General features: G+C 38.2%; 1 pseudogene; it reads right to left on the reverse strand.

Moving 5' to 3' along the window:
* Positions 1-787: 787 nt before the first annotated feature.
* Positions 788-1,450, reverse strand: LOC138163954 (DAZ-associated protein 1 pseudogene; annotated as a pseudogene).
* Positions 1,451-8,916: the final 7,466 nt, after the last annotated feature.

Raw genomic sequence — 8,916 nt, forward strand, 5'->3', positions numbered from 1 at the left:
ACATTTGCTTGTCTTTTCTTCACTTTCCATGTCACTGCAGAATTGCCAAGGATATTCAGGATTATGACTAGGGATCAGTTCAAAAACATATGATTACATTTAGTTGTCCACTTAAGGAAGGAGAGAGGGAAAAAAGCATATCATGGGAAGAACTTCATTCACAAAAGAAGGTTTCTCATTAACCCAAATTTCAGGAATTATTAAACATTCACTTAGCCAGAATTCCCATTCTCTGAGTACTCTCATTCATTGATTCTTTTTTTTTAAAGCAATTGGGGTTAAGTAACTTGCTCAAGGTTAAATGGCTAGGTGTTTCTGGGTGGGTGCTAAGTGTCTGAGCCCGAACTCAATCCCCAGGTCATCCCGACACTGGAGCCAGTGCTTCATTGACTCTTTAAAATAATTTATTTCTTTTTTGTCTCTTAAAAAATTTAAAATCTGTAAATGTTTATTTTTTTCTTTAAACATAAAAGTTTACATTATACAGTAAAACAAAAGGCTCAGGAAGATCATTAACAAAAAAGAAAAAAAAGAAAGAAAAAGAAACCTGAAGTTCTGAATTACTTCAACAAAAAGTTGAAGACTTTTTTTTAAACCCTGTACTTTGAACCAGTGATGTTTTGTTGTATTTGTTCTGATGGGCTAGAGAAAGGAATATATTTAAAAACTGCAGTCCAAACACCCACAACTTTGCCTTCAAAAGGCATTCGCCCCCTCCCCACCTACCCACACTCCCCCCAAATGGTTTATTAAGTTGTTCTCCATCAACTATGTGATTCTCACAAGTTCACAAGTTTGGAATTCCCGGTTTCAGCTGGTACCAGATATCCCATTGTGGACAGAATTCCCTGATTTCCAGCCCAGGCCAGCATCTATAAGGGTGAAATCCTTGAACGTTATGGTTCTGTCCTCATCCAAAACCAATTCCTCCTGCACGTGGAACACCTGATCTGGGCACTGAGGGTCCTCCATAGGAGGGGGATTGCTGGCTGGGATCTGAGAAACCCTGTCCAAAGTCACTCAAGTCCTGTCCGTAACCATACTGACTATAAGGGAAATCCGGCTGGGCTGCTGGGGGTTTGCTCATGTCCTGAGTTGCCTGAGATGGTTGTTGTGGGAAAGCTAGTGGCACTGCCCCAGGAGTGGCAGGTGGAGAAGGCACTCCCTGAGGGGCAAATTGATCAGGTGGAGGTGGTAGAGGCCCATAGCCAAAAATGAACTGAGGAGGGGTACCATACCCCTGTGGGAAGCCTTGGGGAGGGGGAAACCCTCCTGGAGGCATGGATATAATATATGAGGTAAAAGGAGGAGGCAGAGGTGAAGCTCCATTTCCTGAAGGAGGCAGCCCTTAACCCCCAATAGCCTGACCTGCTGGCACCCACATTCCTTTTGGGCCATATCCCTGTTGCCAGGTAGGAGGGGGCTGACCTGCCCAACCATTAGCAGCATAAAATAATTTATTTCCAACATAAATATATATTTATAATTATAACATGATAACTATAAAAATATTCTGTAATATACTTTAAATTGTATATTTTCATTTAAAAAGTTATTTCTATAAATAAAATATTTGGGGATAAGTATTACAACTATACATCCCATATCTAATACACAATATCACAACATTCTTGCCTTGTCATCATGTGATGCATCATTCATTGAATACATGTGAAATTACCCTACAGAAATTAACCAGTGTGAAGTTGCTCAGGGAATTTTTAATAGTTACCGCTACCACTTTAAAGTGCTATTTTTTTAAATACATGTAGATATAATTTTCAACATTCATTTTTATGACATTTTGAGTTCCAAATTTTTCTTCCCAAGTGTAGCAGCAAGCACCCCAGCATCCCCAGGTTGGCTGCCAACACAGGTTCTTAGATCTGCTTTGTTAAAGGAAAGCAACTCAAAATGGGTTAACAAGCTTACTTTAATCAGTCAAACATATATCGATAACCTCGTTCAGGGAAAAAGGTCAGCACCCCGAACTTCAGAGTATACAGACATAATTATCAAGACAGAGGAACAGATCAAGCAGACAAGTTTCCAAACTGTCCAACCCTTACATACATACCAAATCACAGTAACCATCAACATCTGGCTTTTTCAAAGCCGGGGGCCCCTCAACAATGGCTTCCCAGAGTCTCATTTGATCAAATCACAGAACACTTCTCAAAGTGAGCCCCAAAGCAAAGCCTCACATCAGGGATTATATAGTCTTCTCCTGGGTCAGAGAACGTGACCACCCTCTTGACCCACTGCCCAATCACACAGCATCAAGGTGTGGACATTCCTGAATACCAAGCCTCCTGCCACAGGCTCCATGTGACCACATTCAGCATAGTAGATTTTCAAATCAAAGAAGGTTCTCAGAGTCTCTAAAGCCTATCAAAGGGCATAGGGGCAGGGAAGATCTTTAAATTTGCATTTCCATTACACAAAGATGGCAAAGAAAAATGATATGTTACTGTAAAACAAACAAGAGCCACTTTCCAGAGGACTGCTACTGTAAACATCTTCAAGGTTCTGATTACATAGTACAGTGAACTCTTCATTAATTCAGTAGTAAATTAAAGGAAAACATTCACAGAAATCAAAGTACAGAATTTGCAATGTTATGACATAACAAGTTATAACTAAAGTGGTCACAGACTTTTCGCCAAAGTGGCAACATAGTTTTAAACCAAGTACATTCAGTAAGAACTTAACTCAATCATCCTTAAAAAGGCTTGCCTACTTAAGGGACACAAAGTACAAAGGTCAAAGTTGTCCAGCCCTAGGTGACACTGTGTTAATCTATCAGTCAGAAAGTCTTTTTTCTTCTTAATTGGAGATTGGTTTCCAATCATCATAATACAGTCATCCTTGAAAGGTATAGGATAGAGACCACAAAGTTCTCCACCACCACAGTAAATCATGCTCTTCTCAGTTTGTATTAAATACCCAAGGAGAGGTCTTTTCATCTTGACTTGAGGCTGGCTCTCAGCTTCCATGCTTCCTCTTCCATAGTCCAAGTTCCTGTACAAATCAATCCAACTGTCACCTGGAGTAAAGGGCAGGCAGCTCTCAGTTCCTTGTCCAGCAACTTGTGTAGTTCCTGTTCCATATTGAAGCTCACAGTTTCTAGTCCAACTCAACTCCTCCACAGTTTCTGTTCCTGGGAAGACGAAGCTTAACAAAGCCACCATGACATCCATTCACATTGATAGCACCATCATCAATCGACTTTCTGCCTTTGAAATCAACATAGACCCAGCAACAAGGTCTAAGAAATCAATACAAATCATCAGAGTAGTCCCAGGACCTTTGAAAACATCAATAAGATCCTCCTCCACAATTTCTGTAAACATTCAACAAGCAAATCCTCTTTCAGGGCTTCTGAACCAGCAGAAAGGCTACAGGGCTTCTGTAACAATAATATCTTGTCTCAGTAGACAAATTTAACAAAGAAACTTCAAAACAGACAAAGTACCAAGACTATAACCATGCTTCCTCTTAGTTCTCCTCTCTTCTCATTTCTCAGTTCTTCTCAATTCTATTCTCAGTTCTTCTCAGTTCTCAGTTCTATTCCTACTTCTTCTAAGTTTTCAGTTTAGTTCTCAGTTCTCCGTTCTCCCACCACAGGTTCTGTTCTCAATTCTGCTCTCTCCAGCCTGGACCTCCCCTTATATATGATAATGACCTTCTCTCTACCCCACCCCTTCCTGTTGCATCAGCAATTTCCTACCACTGTGGGATTTTACATCTTTGTCAAGGTAGGAATTTTTTCTGACTGGGGTTGGGGTTCACTGTACTGTCCCCATGCTTCAGGGTTTTTTGTACAGCTGTTTACTAAGAAACTTCTAGGGACCAGTAGATTTTCAGTTCTTCTAAGGTGTTATGTTCAAATGAGAGGTATTTACTCCCTTCTGGCCTGCACTCTGGTCTGTTAGTAACTTCAAACATTATTTTATACCTTGAAATGGTGAGGATGCCCTCTCCGTCACTGCCACAAGCTCCATCACACCAGCATTCCTTCTTACCCCAGGACTACCAACCAGGACTGTGTCACAGATCCAAGTACAAAAATCAAGAGAATCCTGTCTCAGAGTCAGCAAAGGCATCCCTGCAATGACACTTTGATAGATTCCCACACCATCTGTGGTCTGGGAGCTCCATTAGCAGCTGCTGCCGCCACAGTGGTCACCACCTCTGCCACCAAGGGGCTGGGCCTGAAATGTGCTCTTTTTTCACCTGATTGCACAAAGCTTTCCCAATGACCTTCAATGATGTCTTTGGCATTTGTGGGTTTAGAAGTCTGGAAATCACCACAGCTATCTCTTGTTCAATCCCCTGAGGCCTGTTCTGGCCCTGTCTATGCAGGTGTGGCTTTGCCAGACTGCTATGTGTAATGGGAATGTAAATTTTAAAGATCTTCCCTGCCCCTAGGCTAAAGTGCACCTGGAGCCTGGGGTGGGAGGCTTGTTTTACAGTAGATACTTCTTTTTTTTTTAATTCTTTAATTTATTAATTTGTTTGTTTCCTTTTAGTTTACAGGATTCAATTCCACAATTCCTTGAATTTCACATTTTGTCCCCATCCTCTCCCCCCCCATGGCGTCTTATAATCAAGTATAGGATCTGTAAATACTTTCACATTATACAATGGTCAGGTTATAAGGATGAATTGTACCAGCTGGAATGAAAAATGGTAAAGAGGACATAAAATCAAATAAGAGAACAAAAAAGATCAGGTATTTTGCTTCCACCTGGATATAAATTTTGTTCTTTCTAGTTCTTTCTCTGGATGCATGTTTTTCTCTCAATCATGTGTCTTTTGGGATTGATTTATATCCCTGCATTGTTGAGAAGAGTCCAGTCTATCAAAGTTGGTCATCACACATACGTTGTGTCTGTAATTGTGTACAAATTCCTCCTGGTTCTACTCTTCTCACTCAGCATCAGTCCTTTTAAGCCTCTCCAGGTAAATATGAAGACCGCCTGCTCCCCGTTTCTTATAGCGCAATAATATTCCATAACATGCATATACCACAACTTGTTCAGCCATTCACCAATTGATGGACACTCACTTAATTTCCAATTCTTTGCCACAACAAAAAGAGCTGCTATAAACATTTTTTTACATATGGGTCTTTCTCCCATTTCTATGATCTCTTTGGGATATAACCCTAGGAGTGGTATTGCTGGATCAAAGGGTATGAAAGTACTTATAGCCCTTTGGGCATAGTTCCAGATTGCTCTCCAGAAAGGCTGGATCAGTTCACAACTCCACCAACAATGCATTAGTGTTCTAGTTTGCCCACATCCTCTCCAGCAATTTCATCTTCCTGTTTTGTCATCTTAGCCAATCTGACTGGTGAGATGTGGTACCTCAGAGTTGTTTTGATTTGCATTTCTCTAATCAATAGTGAATTAGAGCATTTCTTCATGTGCTTATAGATAGATTTAATTTCTTTCTCTGAAAACTGCCTGTTCATATCCTTTGACCATTTATCAATTGGAGAATGACTTGTATTCTTATAAATTTGACTCAGTTCTCTGTATATTTTAGAGATGAGTCCTTTGTCAGAGACATAGGTTGTAAAGATTCTTTCCCAATTTCCCACCTCCCTCTTAATCTTGGATACATTGGCTTTATTTGTACAGAGACTTTTCAATTTCATGTAGTCAAAATTATCCATTTTACATTTTATAAAGTGATCTAATTCCTGTTATGTCATAAAGTCATTCCCTCTCCACAAGTCTGATAGGTAAACTATTTCTTCTTTTAGCAGACTGCTTACAGTATCAACCTTTATACCTAGATCATGAACCCATTTAGACTTGATTTTGGTATATGGTGTTAGATAATGGTCTATGTCCAGTTTCTGCCATACTATATTCCAGTTTTCCCACCAGTTTTTGTCAAATAGTGAGTTCTTATCCCAAAAACCAGGGTCTGGGGGTTTATCAAACAATACATTACTGTAGTCGTTGACTTCTGAATCTCGTGTGCCTAATCTATTCCATTGATCCACTCCTCTATTCCTAAGCCAGTACCAAGTAGTTTTGATGACTGCTGCTTTATAGTACAGATTGAAATCTGGTAAAGCTAGTCCACCTTCCCTAGCATTTTTTTCATTAATTCTCTTGATATTCTGGACCGTTTATTCTTCCAGATGAATTTTGTTACTATTTTTTCTAACTGTATAAAGTAGTTTTTTGGTAAATTAATTGGTATGGCACTAAATATATAATTTAATTTAGGTAAAATTGTCATTTTTATTATATTATTTCGACCCAGCCATGAGCAATTTTTCCAATTAGTTAGATCTGACTTTATTTGTGTGAAAAGTGTTTTGTAGTTATGATCATACAGGTCCTGGGTTTGTTTTGGCAGGTAGATTCCCAAATATTTTATAATGTCTACAGTAACTTTAAATGGGATTTCTCTTTCTACTTCTTGCTGTTGAGTTTCATTGGAAATATATAGGAATGCCGAAGATTTATATGGGTTTATTTTATATCCTGCAACTTTGCCAAATTTATTTATTGTCTAAAGCAGTTTTTTACTTGAATCTCTAGGATTCTCTAAGTATATCATCATATCATCTGCGAAGAGTGATAGCTTGGTCTCTTCTTTGCCTAACTTGATTCCTTTGATTTCTTTTTCTTCTCTAATTGCTACTGGTAACATTTCTAGTACCAGATTGAATAAGAGAGGTGATAGTGGACACCCTTGTTTCACCCCTGATCTTATGGGAAATGCTTCCAGCTTCTCCCCATTGCATATAATACTTGCTGATGGCTTTAAATAGATGCTACCTATTATTTTAAGGAAGGCTCCATTTATTCCTATACTTTCTAATGTTTTTAATAGGAATGGATGTTGTATTTTGGCAAAAGCCTTTTCTGCATCTATTGAGATGATCATGTGGTTTCTGCTAGTTTTATTGTTGATATGCTCAATTATACTGATGGTTTTCCTAATATTAAAACATCCTTGCATTCCTGGAATAAATCCTACCTGATCAAAGTGTATTATTCTTGAGATAAGTTGCTGTAGTCTTTTGGCTAGTATTTAATTTAGAATTTTTGCATCTATATTCATGAGGGAGATTGGCCTATAATTTTCTTACTCTGTTTTATCTCTTCCTGATTTAGGTATCAATACCATATTTGTGTCATAAAAAGAATTTGGTATAACTCCTTCTTCACTAATTTTCCCAAATAATTTGTAGAGTATTGGAATCAATTGTTCTTTAAATGTTTGATAGAATTCACTAGTGAATCCATCTGGCCCTGGAGATTTTTTCCTTGGGAGGTGACTGATGGCTTGTTCAATTTCTTTAACTGAGATGGGATTATTTAAGTAATTTATTCCTCTTCAGTTAATCTGGGCAACTTGTATGTTTCTAAATATTCATCCATTTCCCTAAGATTGTCAAATTTATGTGCATACAATTGGGAAAAATAATTCCTAATTATTGTTTCGATTTCCTCTTCATTGGAGGTAGATTCACCCTTTTCATTTTTGATACTCATAATTTGGTTTTCTTCTTTCTTTTTTTTTGTATAATATTGACTAAGGGTCTATCAATTTTGTTAGTTTTTCATAAAACAAGCTCTTGGTTTTATTTATTAGTTCTATAGTTTTCTTAATTTCGATTTTATTAATCTCTCCTTTAGTCTTCAATATTTCTAGTTTAGTATTTAATTGGGGATTTTGAATTTGTTCTTTTTCTAGGTTTTTTAATTGCATGCCCAATTCATTGAGCTCCCTTTTCTCTAATTTAATCACATATGCAATCAGGGATATAAAACTTCCCCTAAGAACTTCCTTTAATGCATCCCACAGATTTTGGTATGTTCTCTCATTATTATCATTCTCTTGAATGAAATTACTGATTGTTTCTATAATTTCTTTTTTGACCCACTCATTCTTTAGGATCAAATTGTTTAATTTCCAGTTAGTTTTTAGTCTGTCTTTCCCTGGCCCTTTATTGCATATAATTTTTATTGCATCATGATCTGAGAACGATGCGTTTAATATTTCTGCCTTACTGCATAGAATTGTGAGGTTTTTATGCCTTAGAACATGGTCAATTTTTGAATATGTGCCATGAACCGCTGAGAAGAAAGTATATTCCTTTTTATCCCCATTCAGTTTTCTCCAGAGATCTATCATACCTATCATCTCTAAAATCCTGTTCACCTCCTTAACTTCTTTCTTGTTTGAGGTTGGATTTATCAAGTTCAGATAGAGGGAGATTAAGGTCTCCCACTAGTATAGTTTTGCTATCTACTTTTTCCTCTAATTTCTTTACCTACACCTCTAGGAATTTAGATGCTACACCACTTGGTGCATATATGTTAAGTACTGACATTGCTTCATTCTCGATGGTGCCTGTAGCAGCAAGCACCCTGGAGTCCCTAGGGTGGCTGCTCACACAGGTTCTTGGATCTGCTTTGATAAAGGAAAGCAACTCAAAATGGGTTAACAAGCTTACTTTAATCAGTCAGATGTATGTCGTTTGCCTTGTTCAGGGAAAAAGGTCAGCACCCAGAACTTCAAAGTATACAGACAGAATTATCAAGACAGAAACAGATCAACTAGACAGCTTTCCAAACAGTCCAGCCATTACATCCATACCCAGTCAACATCTGGGTTTCCATATTCTGGGTTTTTCAAAGCCGGGGGACTCTCAACAACGGCTTCCCAGAATTCAGATCAAATCACAGAATACTTCTCAAAGTGAGTCCCAAAACAAAGCTACACATCAGGGCTTATATAGCCTTCTCCTGGCTCAGAGAATGTAACAACCTTATTGACCCACTGGCCAATCAAAAAGTATCTACTGAAAAACAAGCCTCCCTCCCCAGGCTTCTGGTGCACTTTAGCCTAGGGGCAGGGAAGATCTTCCAAATTTGCATT

The sequence above is a fragment of the Petaurus breviceps genome, unplaced genomic scaffold (genome assembly GCF_028583685.1).
Source record: "Petaurus breviceps papuanus isolate PSGF00001 unplaced genomic scaffold, PetGlider_PUasm1.0 189, whole genome shotgun sequence".
NCBI classification, from domain to species: domain Eukaryota; kingdom Metazoa; phylum Chordata; class Mammalia; order Diprotodontia; family Petauridae; genus Petaurus; species Petaurus breviceps.